Source organism: Numida meleagris, chromosome 5 (assembly GCF_002078875.1).
Source record: "Numida meleagris isolate 19003 breed g44 Domestic line chromosome 5, NumMel1.0, whole genome shotgun sequence".
Classification (NCBI taxonomy): domain Eukaryota; kingdom Metazoa; phylum Chordata; class Aves; order Galliformes; family Numididae; genus Numida; species Numida meleagris.
This window is the reverse complement of record NC_034413.1, coordinates 60,703,614-60,719,563: the sequence shown is the minus strand read 5'-3', so window position 1 is coordinate 60,719,563 and position 15,950 is coordinate 60,703,614. Positions and strand designations below refer to the sequence as shown.

Sequence of the window (15,950 nt, the reverse complement as noted above, 5' to 3'; positions counted from 1 at the left end):
TAAGATGAGAAAAATAACTGACTTCAGCAAAGAAGATTTGAGGCCTCTTTTAGCCAAATTTCCCTTTTGCAAAGACATGGGAGCGCTGGCAGAGAGGTCGTGTGGCTGAGGCTGCAGAGTTTAGGCAATCCCTGGTGTCTGATATTTAAGAACATATTAGGGACTGGCTCAATATGTCAGGTCCTGTCCCACAGCAGGCAGATGGATGAGATGCCCTTCTGATGTTTGCTCTCCTGAATTTCTATTAAAAAAATCTGTTATAAACAACTCCAACTGGTAAGCATGAAAGCAAGAACTGCTTTCTGCAAGATTTCCTTTTTTTCTGAGTTGTCTTTCCTGCAAGTGGACAATCTGTAAGATGATCCATGCTTAAATGTAATACTCAGCTACCAGATGCCTTGCATAGACATAAGTTCCCATGAATACATTATTTTATGACTTTCATTTCATCATTCACATTTTTCAGATCCCCAAATCCACAGGAGGACCATTTGCATTTTCCTTTTGCATTTACAATTCTTAGATTCTCACTGCTTTATGCTGCAGTACTGTACACATTAATCTGTTTAGACTCAACTGATCTGCTCATTTATATCTTCATTCATCTTGTGATACAATTCCTTCTTGATTTTCAGCTCAGCCACACTGGTCTCTTTCTAATGAGTCTTATTTTGATTTCACACATGCTGGTCATACTTTTGTAGTATTTTTACCATATGTTTGTTTCTCTCCTCTTTCTTTTCCTGAGAAGTTGTTACAAGTGTGCTAGCAACACTTCAGCCCATGGTCTGTCTTTGGATGAATAAGATAACCTCTCCAGGCCACTTCTGGCTTCCTTTCTCCAATTCTTCCATTATAGCAAAGAGCATAGCATAACTGATTTAGATAGACCAAGACTGGTTCCCAGTCACCTGCAGACTCCTCAAAGTTCAAAGAAATTTAAAAATACAAATGTATCACTTGATCAACCAGAAGAAGATGCCAGAAGTCTTCAGTCCAGCATCCTTATTCTACTCACTAGCCCTTGTAGATTCAAACTTGTAATGGTATGTCAATCAACAACTCTAACAATATCAAGTACCTAACCTGTCTTAAAGTGCCTGTTATCTGGTCACTAGTCAGCCTGTCCCAGTCAGGGAAACTTCTCATCCCTCCTCGTGCCTTTTGCCTTCAGTTTAGCAAAAGGAATTTTAAGAAATTCTCTCACCAGCTTGGGCTTCCTTCGCAGTTTGCACCACGCTGTCCTCTGCCATTCCTTCTGCTTCAGGTGCATCAGACGAACACAGCTATGCTGTGCTTGAAGACAGACCTTGTTGAGCAGTCTCTCTGTTGGCTCTCTCTCACCCTGTTAATGTTTCACTTTACAGCAGCAGTCCTTTGGTCACCAATAAAATAGTTAAACTTTCAATTATTTTTGATCTTGAAGCCAAACTGAAGCCACTTCTGTTCACCTCCAAAATGTCACTGGGAATCCACCTTTGTCCTTGACTACAGCCTCTAACAGGCTGCATGGCATCCTTTGTGGATGATCACAAGCAATCTTGTTGTGCTGCAATTACACATCTTTCAATAAAATAACTTCTACTAGGCAAGAACAGGGTCTGGACCTGTGACGAGACAGGACCTATAGCTGGCAATAGAACCAGACAGACTTGTGAGGCTGTACACCAGCTACAGAGCTGGCCTTAACTATGCACATCTGTTAGCAGTTAAGACTGTGAGAAGACACGAGGTTTCATAACCTTTTGAGATACTGGCTTCACATTCTGGTTCCTCACGTATCACACAGGAATGCAGACATAACGTGGATGTGCTGCTCTCCCAGCTCCTTTTTCATCTTAGAGCCATGAGATGACTGAAGGAGGACCCAGTTCTTTTCTGGCTTGTGTCTGTTGCTTACTCGTTTCTGCTTTGCTCCCCATGACATCCTCTGAACTGCTGCTACTTCCTTTCAGAGAGGCTCTAAGGCATTTTCCTTTCAGAGGAAAGCCCTGGATATATTCTACAGGTAAAGTAGGTCTGTATTTAGCGGTGTTCTTCAGGGATTGGTGCTGGGTCCGGTCTTGTTCAACATCTTCATCAATGACCTTGATGAGGGGATAGTGTCCACCGTTAGCAAGTTTGCTGATGATACCAAGCTGGGAGGAATGGCTGACATGCCAGAAGGCTGTGCTGCCATTCAGTGAGACCTGGACAGGCTAGAGAGTTGGGCAGAGAGGAACAATGTGAGGTTTAACAGAGGAAGTGCAGAATCATGCACCTAGGGAGGAATAACCACATGCACCAGTACAGGTTGGGGGATGACTTGCTGGAGAGGAGCTCTGCAGAGAGAGACCCGGGGGTCCTGGTGAATGACAGGTTGACCATGAGCCAGTAGTGTGCCTTGGTGGCCAAGAAGGCCAACAGCATCCTAGGGTGCATTAAAAATAGTGTGGCCAGCAGGTCAAGGGAGGTGACCGTCCCCCCTACTCTGCCCTGGTCAGGCCTCACCTGGAGTATTGTGTCTAGTACTGGGCTCCCCAGTACAAAAAAGACAGGGATCTCCTGGAGAGAATCCAGCGAAGGGCCACAAAGATGATAAAGGGTCTGGAGCACCTCTCTTATGAGGAAAGGCTGAGCGACTTGGTTCTGTTCAGCCTTGAGAAAAGAAGACTCAGAGGGGATCTGATCAATGTCTATAGATATCTGAGGTGTGGGAGGCAAAGGGACGAGGCCAGACTCTTTTCAGCGGTGCATGCCAATAGGACAAGGGGAAACGGCCACAAACTGAAGCATAGGAAATTCTGCACAAACGTGCATAAGAACTTCTTCACAGTGAAGGTGATGGAGCACTGGAACAGGCTGCCCAGGGAGGTTGTGGAGTCTCCTTCTCTGGAGACATTCAAGACCCGCATGGACGTCTGCCTGTGCAACCTGGTCGAGGGAGCATGCTTTGGGGGTTGGACTCGATGATCTCTAGAGGTCCCTTCCAACCCCTACAATTCTGTGACTCTGTGATTCTGTAAAGAACGTCACCGTCAGCCATTTCTCTAAGTTCAGCAATAAAGTGGAGTTCTTATAGCTATATGGCATGGCCCTGAAGCCACCTGCATCCTTTTTCTCCATTTCACTGCAGTAAAATCCTATTCCCAACTGCTCCATGGCCCCACATCTCTCACCATCTCCTCAATATACAAAATACAGTCAAGGCTATGAACAGATATGCAGTTCCTAACAAACTCTGCTATCAGCCGAACTAATGCTGACCCTGGGGAACTGGACAAGAGGAGAGGACTAGAAAGAGGCATGAGGAAACACTGAGACACAACTGAACATTACACATGCAGCAGTAGCTGCTTGTATGTGCAACAGTGAGTGGCCTAAGCTGACTGCAGACCAAATTCCAAAAAGAAAGAAGAAATAAACTCCTGAAGGTAAGGAGTTATTTGACAGAGCAATGAGGGATGAAACAAAAGGAATGACAGCACAGTGAACTCATGAAAAGATAATGTCAAAATGTAAGTGAGAGGAATTGAAGCAAAAGTTTAATTGTGGTTACCAAAGAGCAGGCTTTTCACACAAGATATGTAAGAGTAAATATAGATGGTAAAAAGGATTTAAATCCAGAGTGTGTGATGTGTGGCCAAAATCTAGGGAGCGTTAGTCAAATTATGAGTAGATGTACAAAGTACAGCATGGCAAAGACAGCAATATTAGACTCTGGGCAATCACTGTGAAAAACAAGCAGAAAGGAAGAATGAGTACTACAGGCCATATAATGAAATAGAGATGAAAAGATAGAAAGAGAATAGTAAAAAGCCTTACTTGGCAATGCCTGTGGCTTCTGTTACAAGATTGGTGGGAGGGGAAACACATCAGGAAAGGGCTTTCCTTTCCAAAGGACTTTTAAAGAGACTGTTATAGCATGTAAAAATTAGGATATTTCTCTTCACTTAGAGGGAATGTTCAAGCAAAACACAGAAATGAAGAAAACACAGCACAAAGTACAACCTTAAATGCAAATTCATTTCTAGGCTTTAGGGATGGGAGCAACACAAAATCACTGCAAAAATTGGAAGCTGGCTCCTGAACAAGACTTGTGGTCTTTTGGAACAGAGCACTAATTAACAGTAAGTGCCAAGGAAAGATATACATTACACAGAAAATCAGTAACAATTTAACTATTCAAGTTGTCAGTAAGGAGAGAGCCTAAGTGACCTCTTGAATACCTTTCCAACTATTTCCCCCTCACGATTTCAAGTTGTATTTGACACTATGAGATAAGGCACTGCGCTCTGACTCCGAGCTGACTGGTAGCACTGGTTCCAGTAGGTTCAAGACAGAGAAAAAGGGCACTGAGGTACCCCAGGCAATGTGGACCCACAGGCACACGTCCAGTACCTGGGACATTTGTATTCTCTTTCCTTCTTTCTTGGCCTTCATCTCCCTCTCCAGCTATTAAAAGCATTTTAAGAATGCAGCTTGTGTCTTAGAGGCAGTCCCTTATTAAAACAATACCTAGCTTTATTGCTCACATAGGTATGTAAAGTCTGGGGGAGGGGGGGGGAAATCAAGAAAAGAAGGACCAAGACAGGCATTAAAGGGAACACAAGCTCACCTTCTAACATCCTACTCAATGCTGTTCAACTTGTGAGGGTGTAAGTGCTAAATTCTGAATGGCTTTCTTAATGCCCCTAATCATAGAATCATAGAATTAGCTAGGTTGGAAAAGACCTACAAGATCATCCAGTCCAACCATCCACCTACCACCAATAACCTCACTAAACCATGTCTCTCAACACTATATCTAAACACTTCTTGAACACCTGCAGGGATAGTTACTCAACCACCTCCCTGGGCAGCCCATTCCAGAGCCTGACCACTCTTTCAGAAAAGTAGAATTTCCTAATGTCCAGCCTAAATCTCCCCTGGCGCAACTTGAAGCCATTCCCCCTTGTCCTGTCACTAGTAACAAGAGAGAAGAGGCCTACTCCCAGCTCACTACAACCTCCCTTCAGGTAGTTATAGAGAGCGATAAGGTCTCCCCTGAGCCTCTTCTTCTTCAGACTGAACAATCCCAGCTCCCTCAGCTGCTCCTCATCAGGCCTGTGCTCCAGACCTCTCACCAGCTTCGTCACCCTCCTCTGAACATGCTCCAGGGCCTTGCAATGTCTTTCTTGCAGTGAGGGGCCCAAAACTGGACACAGTACTCGAGATGGGGCCTCACTAGGGCTGAGTACAGAGGGACGATGACTTCCCTACTCCTACTGGCAACGCTATTTCTGATACAAGCCAGGATGCCATTGGCCTTCTTGGCCACCTGGGCACTCTGTTGGCTCATGCTCAGCCGAGCATCGACTAATACCCCCAGGTCCGTTTCCTCCATACAACTTTCCAGCCACTCTGCCCCAAGCCTGTAGCGTTGCCTAGGGTTGTTGTGGCCAAAGTGCAGGACCCGACATTTGGTCTTGTTGAACCTCATCCCACTGGCTTCAGCTCAGTGATCCTGTTCCAATCTCTCTGTAGGGCCTTCTTACCCCCAGGCAGATCGACACTTCCTGCCAGCTTGGTGTCATCTGCAAACTTACTGAGGGTGCACTCAATGCCCTCATCCAGGTCATCAATAAAGATATTGAAGAGGACAGGCCCCAGCACCGACCCCTGGGAACACCACTCGTGACCAGTCGCCAGCTGGATTTAACTCCATTAACCACCACTCTCTGGGCCCGGCCCTCCAGCCAGCTCCTTACCCAGCAAAGGGTGTACCTGTCCAAGCCACAGGCTGCCAGTTTCTCCAGGAGAATACTGTGGGAGACAGTGTCAAAGGCTTTGCTGAAGTCTAGGTAGACCACATCAACAGCCTTTCCTTCATCCACCAGGCAGGTCACTCGATCACAGAAGGAGATGAGGTTGGTCAAGCAGGACCTGCCCTTCACAAACCCATGCTGGCTGGGCCTGATCCCCCAGTTGTCCTGCAAATGCCGCGTGATCTCCCTCAGGACAATCTGCTCCATAACCTTCCCTGGCACTGAGGTCAGGCTGACAGGCCTGTAGTTCCCTGGATCCTCCTTATGACCCTTCTTGTAGATGGGAGTCACATTGGGAAGTCTCCAGTCTTCTGGGACTTCTCCAGTTGACCAGGAACGCTGATAGATGATGGAAAACGGCTTGGCTATCTCCTCCGCCAGCTCCCCCAGCACTCTCAGATGGATCTCATCCGGCCCCATGGACTTGTGGCAGTCCAGGTGGAGTAGTAGGTCTCTGACCGTTTCCTCCTGAATTGTGGGGGGTTTATTACACTCTCCATCCAAGACTTCCAGGTCAGAGAGTAGAGTACCCTGAGGATAACTGATCTGACTTTTAAAGACAGACGTAAAGAAGGCATTGAGAATCTCAGCCTTCTCATTATCCTCAGTGGCCACATTCCCAGCCACGTCTGGTAAAGAATGGAGATGCTCCTTGGTCCTCCTCTTACTGTTAATATATTTGTAAAAGAGTTTCTTGTTCCCTCTTATCCCAGCAGCCAAGCTGAGTTCGAGCTGGGCCTTTGCCTTTCTAATTTTCTCCCTGCACATCCTAACAACCTCTTTGTACTCTCCCCAAGTTGCCTGTCCCTTCTTCCACAGGAGGTAGATTCTCTTCTTCTCCTGGAGCCTCAGGAAAAGCTCCCTGTTCATCCACACTGGTCCCCTTCCCTGCCGGCTCATCTTGCGGCTCAGGGGGACAGCCTGTTCCTGCGCCTTCAGGACTTCCTTCTTGAGGAGACCAGCCTTCCTGGACCCCTTTACCCCCCAAGACCGAATCCCAAGGGACCCTCCTACCAGTCTCCTTAACAATTCAAAGTCTGCCCTCCAAAAGTCCAAGGTAGCAGTTTTGCTGTCCCCTCTTCTCCTGGTTCCACCAAGAATTGAGAACTCTACCATTTCATGGTTGCTCCGTCCAAGACAGCCCCCGACTTCCACATCTCCCACCAGACCTTCCCTGTTTGTAAACAGTACGTCTAGCAGGGCACCTCCTCTGGTAGGTTCTCTCACCAGCTGAGAAGGAAGTTATCTTCTACACATTCTAGAAACCTCCTAGACTGCTTCCTCTGCACCGTGTTGTATTCCCAGCATATATCGGGGAAGTTGAAGTCCCCCATGAGGACAAGGGCTGGCGATCGCGCAACTTCAGCCAGCTGTTTATAGAACACCTCATCTGTCTCTTCATCCTGGTTAGGCGGTCTATAACAGACCCCCACCAGGATGTCTGCCTTGTCAGCCTTTCCTTTGATCCTAACCTATAGAGATTCAACATTATCTTACCTAGTTGCAAACTCGATAACATCAAAACACTCTCTAACATAGGAAGCCACGCCACCACCCCTCCTTCCTTGCCTACCCTTTCTGAAGAGCTTGTAGCCATCCATTGCAGCACTCCAGTCATGGAGTGATCCCACCATGTTTCCGTAATGGCAACTAAGTCATAGTTTGCCTGCCACATGATGGCTTCCAGCTCATCCTGTTTGTTGCTCATGCTGCGGGCATTGGCGTAGATGCACTTCAGCTGAGCCCCTTGCCTCACCTCTAATCCCGATGCTCCCCTAGGCACACCTCCTGCAGGGCTGGTTTTATCCCCTTCCCCCTTCCTCTCTAGTTTAAAGCCCTGCCAGAGCTGGGCAAGGATCCGTTTCCCCCTTTGAGACAGGACAGACCCATCAGCAGATGTGCTAGTCATTCACACACCCACCACCACAGCTGACTGGCTCTGGCATAACTCCAGCTCTTTGATTAAAACCTGGCACCAGACGAATCTGCAGGTTTACCCAGTACACTTGCCTGGGGCTGGATCATCCATCTCCTTCACAGAGCCAGAAGGTGGGAGGTCACTGCAGCAGGAAGAAAGATGGATGTGGCATGGCAGAACTTTGGAAAAGCACTTGATGGCTGTTTGGTGAACATTTCCTCCCTGGTGGTATCAGCAGCAGGTTCTTAGTGCTGTAGGTCTCGGGGCATTTCTGTGAGCAGATGTCAGTATTTCCTCTTCAGAGATGAGCAAAAGAGGGAAAAACACGTCCTGATGAAGGCAGACTCTGCTGAAAGCTCACACGTGCCAGCTCAGCAGTCTATCCATCAAGCTGCCCTGCCTTTAGTATTATCACATAAAAGTCTGAAAAACAATTGCATCCAGCATCTCAGCCATCTGTAGTCTGTTCCAGCCTCTGGGACAGATACTGCCTTGGGAACAGCCCTTTTCACACCGAGCTGGTAGCAAGTCCCATACCATCTTCTATCCCATTCCATACAAACAGCTGCTTTTACTCACTGTTTACTCTTGTTTCTCCTTCAGCAAGAGGCATCTGGTAGCAAGAAATGCAGGAATCCTGCAACTCCTCCATCCCTCACAGCCAGCTCTCAGGGATGCCCAGATGGACAGCAAAGGAGGGTTCACAGCTCCTGGATGTGGCAGCAGGACATTGGGGTTCAGTTCTGATTCTGCTACATGTCAGGCACCTTGAGCAAATCTTTCAGGTTTCCTAGCCTTAGCTCCACTGGCCATAAAATGAGAGACAAGCGGAACTAATCCCCCGTACATATGGAGGGAACGCTTTCATTCATTAATCTGACTATACAACTAGGAGAATCTCAGGGCAGGCACTAATTGCAGTTTCTCCAGTTTTGTTTTTCATGCACCCACAATAAACAGCCTGATTCTTTGCAAGCTTCTCTGTGTCAGGAGACATAATGCACTGCACAATTTCAAATCTTTGCCATCACAGAGAGAGTACTCTCACCATTTCTCAGCACAGTGGATTTTTTTTATTAGAGCTTAAGTTAGATTGCTGTTGTGTAATCAGTGTTTCATTAGGGCAAGCTGCCAGGTCAGGGAACATGTAAATCCCTAGAATATCTCTGTCCTGATAGAAATCCTACCGATCTAATCCAGAGAGATCCCAGCTCTACATCAGTGGCCCCTCCCAGATGGAAGCACAGATAGATATGTTACAGCCTTCTGCATTCTAGGGACTGTCATTTCTAAGAGATTTTAATCAGATTCTCCTGGACCAGCTCCCTCCATTGCCACACCCAGGGCCAGCCAGATCAGGGGCTCATCCAAGATTCATTAACTCTGGTTCCCTGCATTTTCATAATGAGCTTGTGGTGCCATCCATTCTTTTCTGCCTCCCCCCACAGTGACCACAGGGATCACTTTGTTGGATGGGGAGAGCCAGCAGCTCCAGCAGGAAGAGCAGCTGTGTGGGTTTTCGTTGTATCAAATCCCAGAGGGAAAGGCATAAAATCAGAGACTTTTTCCTCTTTTCTTAAAAAAATTGGTCTAAACATACAGCCTAAACTGATAGGCTGTAGCATAACTTATTTTGTCCTGGCTGTACCCAAGGAAGTTTGCTCTTCACTGGCACTTGAGTCAAATCCCCTCTCACTGCAGGGGAAAAAGGTTGTACTCGCATAAAAAGAGGAGTTCATAAGTTCCTCTTTGTTTTGCAAACAGCACTCCTGAACAAAAGCACGCTTCTCATGGGCACAGGGAGCTGCAGAGCAGAGCTGAAGCTGCAGGAAAGCAGCTGGATGGATACCTGAGCAGCGGGCAATGGTGCACGGCGTTTCTCCTGCACCCAGGCTGGCCACTGGAGCTGTGCAGCTGCAGGCTCAGCACGAGTCCTGCTCCAACAGCAGGAGGCCTGATGAAGCCATATGAGGCTACCTTCACTCTTCAGGCTACTACAGTCACCTCCAGGCCCCTCGGCTTTCCCAACCTGTTACCGAGAAGTTCCTCATGCATCAAGGATACAAAACCTCTGCAGATTTATTTTATCTTCCTGTGGTGTACTACTAGATACCGATTGGGTCCTTCTTTACATTTATTACTCACCAGCAGCCATTCCCACCTGCATCAGAGCGGAGCAAAATGCCCACACCTGGCAGCTCCAACTGATGATATGGATTTCCACCACCCCTTACACCTGTGCTCATAGCTGATCTTTTGCTGTTCAGTATTCAGCTTTAGGTGTACCCAAGAGCTTCTGCACAGCCTTTAGTAGACAGAGGAGACCATGTTTGTATTCGAGTGACAGAGAAATCCATTAGTGCCAACATTTGTTAGCTTTAATAAAGCCATGATGAAAAAAGCAGTCACTTTTTACATGACCTTTGGCTATGCCTAGGATACAAGAGAAGATCTGGCAGTGCCAGTCCTATGAGATGCAGAGGGCCACTCAGGAGGTTTGTATTCAATTGACTTCAAAGAACCTCAGAGTGCTCAGCAACCCGCAAGAAGAGCTTTGTTTACAGAAACAATCATTCTCAGAAGCAAAGTGTACACGGCACTTTTTCTCCATCTCTCACTGTTAGAGTTTTACCTCTAACAATCAATCACAAAATAGACTCAACACAGAATGCCTTAGCATTCTGTTCATCTAGAAATATTTCTTTGTCACATACACTCAGATTAATATTCATTCTCTCCAAGATAAAGACACCTAGAAGTAATTTGAGGCAATAAAAGCAGTTTTCAGCATTACTGACACTTCCCATTGTTAACAAACAGATGATCTAATGACAGTAAAGTCAGAGGAATAATTCTGCTCTTATACTAGATCTGATTGACTAGACATGACAGATGGTGTTTTTATTACTTTCTGTCTTTATGCCATTCTAAAAGAGATCTCATCTAATGCAGCTCAGGCTGTGTTTTGAGTCTTAACCTCTCAGATGAGCAAACCCTTTTTCATCAGGTTAATGGATCCTTACTAGATTCAGGAAGGCAATTTTCCTTAAAGTTATACTAATCAAGTACTCAGAGCCCAAATTGTGCTGGCTGAATGACTGCCAGCAACAGTTAAGGCTTTCAACTAAAGACTAGATTTATTTTCAAAGAGGGAAAACAAGTTATTATTATTATTACAGAACCAATTCTATCCTGTATTCAGCAACTTCTCAAACACTGGCTTTTACTGCAATTAGAGAATTAAAGATAAAAGTAAAGTTAATACAGCTTCCCTCTCAGTTGTTTTATTAAATAACAGACAGGAAAGGAAAATTATGGAGATAAACGGCCTGCTGTCTATTGATACCCACTCAATTAACTGCCCCTAAGGTAACAGCAGCTGACCCTAATCAGCACAGACTCCTTCAAAGAGAGACTCACTCCAAGCTGTCTTCCTGAATCAGCCTCCAACTTGAGGGCTGTCAGACTAAGTGTCTTAGCCAACAGGATAAGGGTGGATAAAATCATTCACCCTCTAAAAGAAAAGCCCTGAAGGAAAACTCATACCTTGAGGATGTCCCCTGCAATTGCCATCAGTTGACGTGGCCTCCAGCTCCATGGGGAGAGTTTGGTGCTAGAGCCGCCCTGGTGTGCAGGGACAGCTCACACAGAGACAGGGGTCATAGTAGCCTGCTTTCTTGGCTCTGGGTCATTTCAGGCAGAAACCCTGGCAGGTGTGGGGCTGTCCAGACCACCTGTAGAAGCAGATGGGAGGTCTGAGCTCTCCTGTTGTCCCCCACCTATCGCAAAACTGATCCACTGATTAAGCTGAAGTAAGGACAAGGAAAGAACACAACCACCACAAGGTCATGCAGAAAACCAACCACAGAGACAAGAACTGGGACCAGCACTCCCAAATGATCATCCAGTCAGTGCTTTTACTCCTCAACACACAAACTACCTTTTTACACAGCCTCACAAGCAGCTTTGGTCTCCCCAGTGTCCCCTCAATAGAGGATTTCCACCTTCAGAAGTTATGGCTCCCCAAGAGCCTCAGCCAGCAGTGCTGGAGGTTGCAGGCCAAGCAGTGAGCTACTTGACACCAGAAATTTTTGTTTGCCGTTTTCTGAGCAGCTGAGCTGTTGACCTAACAGCTCTGCCGAAGTTATTGATGCTTCAAATGAAATGATCATTCTCAATGATTTTTATCTACCAGCCACCAGATTTTTAGAGTTAAGTCAGGCAGAGGATTATGTTGTAATTTCAAGGCAGGCATCTTTAAAACGGTGATTATTCTACAGGAACGATAAAAATGCTGGAGAATACATTAACTCTTTCCTTCCTCAGAAGGGCTAAGAGGTTGTCAGGCTGCAGTACAATGGGGAACCTATGAACATACATTCTTCCCCTTTATGACACAAATCAGACATGCTGTGGTTCTGATTGTAAGCATGTACCCAGACTTCATTAACTCAAACTCTTCCTCATCTCATACTGAGTTGTTTCTGTAGCTTTTTCTATTGCTTTTATAGATACTTCACCTCATTTTTTTTTAAATGTACTTAAAATTCAAAGGGGTATGGCAGGTTTTATCCATGTCTTGGAGCAGTGGTTGCAACAACTTTCTGCTTAGCTTTGGCTGGGATTGGGATGCACAGGAGGAACCCACGCACAGAGGGGCATTTCAAAGCAAGGCAGGGACAGCCTCACAGGATTTCTACCATTGTCATCACCAGAAATCCGATAAATCATAGAATTGCTCAGGTTGGAAAAGACCTTAAAGATCATGAAGTCCAACTGCAACCTAACCATACTACTCTAACAACCCACTGCTAAATCATTTCCCGGAGCACCACATCCAAACGGTTTTTAAACACATTCAGGGATGGTGACTCAGCCACCTGCCTGAGTCTCCACCAGATCAGTTATTCTTACTCTACCGGATAACTCATTTTGAGGCAAAAGTTTCTGATAAAAATTGTTGAGTTTTATTGTGTTTTTTTTTAAGGCTTCCAACTTCCACTGGATTGGGAAGGAACATGGACTGCTCTTGGCTTGGACACCAAGTGAGAAAGGTATGGTTAAGCCAGCAGTCCTCAGATCCCGAACCAAAGTCTGGTATGTCTGGGCACAGGCATAAGGATTAAAAGCTCTCTCAAATGTCTCTGTTTTGGGTCCTCTCACATAGTCTGTCACCTTTGAAGTGTACAGCATACTTCAGGAGAGGCAGCCTTTAAAAACTTCTCTCCTTGATCATCATTGCAGAGTTGATTACAGACACCTTTGAGCTCACAATAAGCACCACCAGAAACTGTTCAGAAGGTGATCAACAGAGAGAGGGGCATAACTTTGAAAATGTCACGGTGTAAGCAGCCTCTACGGACAGCCCTGAAACTGTCCCCACAGCCGAACAATCCTGGAAGAAGTAGGCATCCATCTTTGTTAATTGCTGCTGGGAAAGAAGGCATCTGAGAAGCAGGAGAAAGAGATGAACCTGATATTTACCAAGTCTCATTTGCTATACCAGTTTTTGTTTTGTTTTTAAATCAGCAATGTACAGTGCCTCCAGGCCTGATTCAAAACCCCATAACTTGGGCCCATGGACATAAGCAAGATTCACCACAGTCCTGCTGCCATTGTCTGGGAAGAGCTGATTCCAGCTGCTGTAGAGAAAACTGCAAAAAGGCTCCGCAGCTACAGGATAAGCTGCCCCCATAGGTTTCTCATCGCCTTTATTGAATGTTGGGTCAGACATCATGCACAGAAGTTTTTTGTGATCAGTGAACCCATGATTTGCTAGTTCTGCCCAAGGGCTTATTCACAGTTAATCCAAACCTACTTGATTCATGAAACTGGAGGGAAATCTCATCAGAACCAAGTTTGCAGAGATTTCTGGCACATTTTCTTCCAGCACTGGCTGAAAATAGAGCAGAAAGAGACTCCATCCTCCTCCCAGTTATTTTGTCAGATCTGGAGATGGGTGATTAATTCAAAATAAATAATAGCCTTTTCTTCATATTCTGCCTTTTGTTGTTTTTTTTCCCTTTTTCTTTCATTTTATTTGTTTTTCAAAACTATATGTTAAGCAATTTCTGCAAATAATTTCAGGTAGTTTGGCAGCATTAGCGATTTGCAATCTAAGCAGGCATGACGGGACACATAGGTTTACAGCACAGACTTCAGAGTCTTTCATCTGGATGAACATACATCTTAGAAACAGGTTCGCAGTTCAGATTTGCACAACTCTCAATCTGAAGCACTTCATGGGTATTTTGGATTATTGCCTCAAAGTAGTCTGCTCCCATAAATATTCCTCTCACGGCATCCATATGCTTAAGCACTCCTCAGCCAGGCAACGTGGAAAGAACAGAAATGCAGTCAAAGCACGTTGCTTACGGAAATATCTGTAGCAATCAAAGAAACGTGCTGGTGGAGTGTCCCCAGATGGAGGGATTTCCATTATGGGAGTACGGCAGCAGTCCAAGATGAAAAATGAGCACTAGGAACAGCTTAAACTTCAAAACGTTTCTGAGGTGAATGCAGGGAACAAATACAAGGTTGCTTCTTGTATCCACAGCAGCACTCATACACCACCCTGACATGCATGGAACAAATGGCAAAACAGGCTCTTGTCCCCACAGTAACATTGTTCTGTTTGCTGTCCCTGAAGGCTTTCAGTTAATCGTCTGTGGGTTTGGCCGGAGAAAGGTGCTGGTGAGCTTCCCTGCTCTGATTTCTGTATGCAAACTTAAAGCTTCTTGTGGAGTCATTATTTAATCCATCAGCCATTTTCCTTAGGGGGGTCTTTCGTATTTTCTGTGCTACTCGCTGCCTTTGTAAGTGTAGAACAATTGATAGGATCTCTTCCCAACTGGTACGTGCTTCAGAGCAGGCATCCTGTAGAAATGAGTGGGTCTACAGAGAGGACAAGCAGCTAAAAAAGGAGCTGTACTGGTGCTAGGCTTATACAGACCTTATCTCTCTGAGCCCTAAAGTTTCCTCCTTTTTTTTCCACAGGCGCTGGCTAAATCTTCCATTCCCTGTTGGGGAATGAAAAGCACCTCAAAGAATTGGGCTGGATCAAACTAACTTTCCCACAGCACTCAAGCATCCCAAAGTCTCCAGCATCTTCCTCTCCGTTCAGTCCAGAGAATGTAATTATTTCAGCCTCGGTGCTCAAGTTGCTAAACCACCTGTGTCATGTTAGTTATTAAATAAGGCTGACAAACAGTGCACTGATTATTTTAGAGGAGATAAGCCAGACATACAAGCTGCTTGTGGCAGAGCAATTCAGAAGTCTTGATATGGTGCCATGTGGTCCCTTGAGATCCTGACTCCCCTCTCACCTGTTTGGTGAGAAGCAAAAGGAGCTGCTTTGCTTTGTCTGCACAGCCAAACCTATAGTAAAATGGTCTGGTTGGAAGAATCTCCTTCTTGGGTGGTGGCTGTGAGGATGGCGGGGAATCCCAGGCTTCTAGGGTCTTCTATACACTTAGAAAGGCTGAGTGCGTTCAAGCTATGTGAACCGTCCTTCACAGACTATTAACTAGAATCAAAGCCACAAACATTGGGTTATGGATATGCAGCCCTCCTTAGAGAGCATGAGGTACATAAGGGAAGAAATTCAGGCACCAATGACTGTCGGGTCACCAAATAGAGGAAGGAAGAGAAGCAATATGGTACTGCAGGTGCTCAGATTGCCTTGCCATAAAATGGTAGATAGAAATGTAAAAAGATTTATACATTATTCATTCAGCCTCAGAGTTCATGCACAGCAAGAAATCTGTAAAAGGAAACATGCCCCAAGCAAACAGCACCTCAGAAATGCTGAGGTAGTTCTCCTGCACATTAACATGTCAGGTCAGTGAAAACAAGGCTGGACAACGCTTCAGTTTATAAAAAGGTCAAACCTATTTTCAGCCAGCTGCACTTGGCATACAGAGCAGCTCCAGCTCAGCATGTCTGCCCCCAGTGCTCCATCCCTATGGGATTTTGGAACTGCTACTTTGGCCACAGTCAGTAAAAATAAACAAATCTCTATTTTTGAGAAGAGTTGTGTAAGAAAACTGCTGTAAGAAACTTCTGCAAGTCCAGAATAAACAGGAGACAGTAGAAATGTTGAATCTAGTGGCTGCCACACAGAAATAAACCCTGGGGAAGAACCACACAGGGCAGCCAAGGATGGAAGAAATCATAACCCAGACCGAAGAGAGAAGATCTTGCAGAGACACAGGAGGGGGAGTGAGGTGGGAAGGATGAGGCTGTAG

General features: G+C 45.7%; 1 long non-coding RNA gene across 1 annotated transcript; it reads left to right on the top strand.

Annotated features, from left to right (window-relative positions):
- On the top strand, positions 12,100 to 14,939 carry LOC110400265. Its single transcript, XR_002439726.1, has 3 exons — positions 12,100 to 12,128; positions 12,692 to 12,758; positions 14,701 to 14,939. It is a non-coding gene; the product is annotated as an uncharacterized LOC110400265 (long non-coding RNA).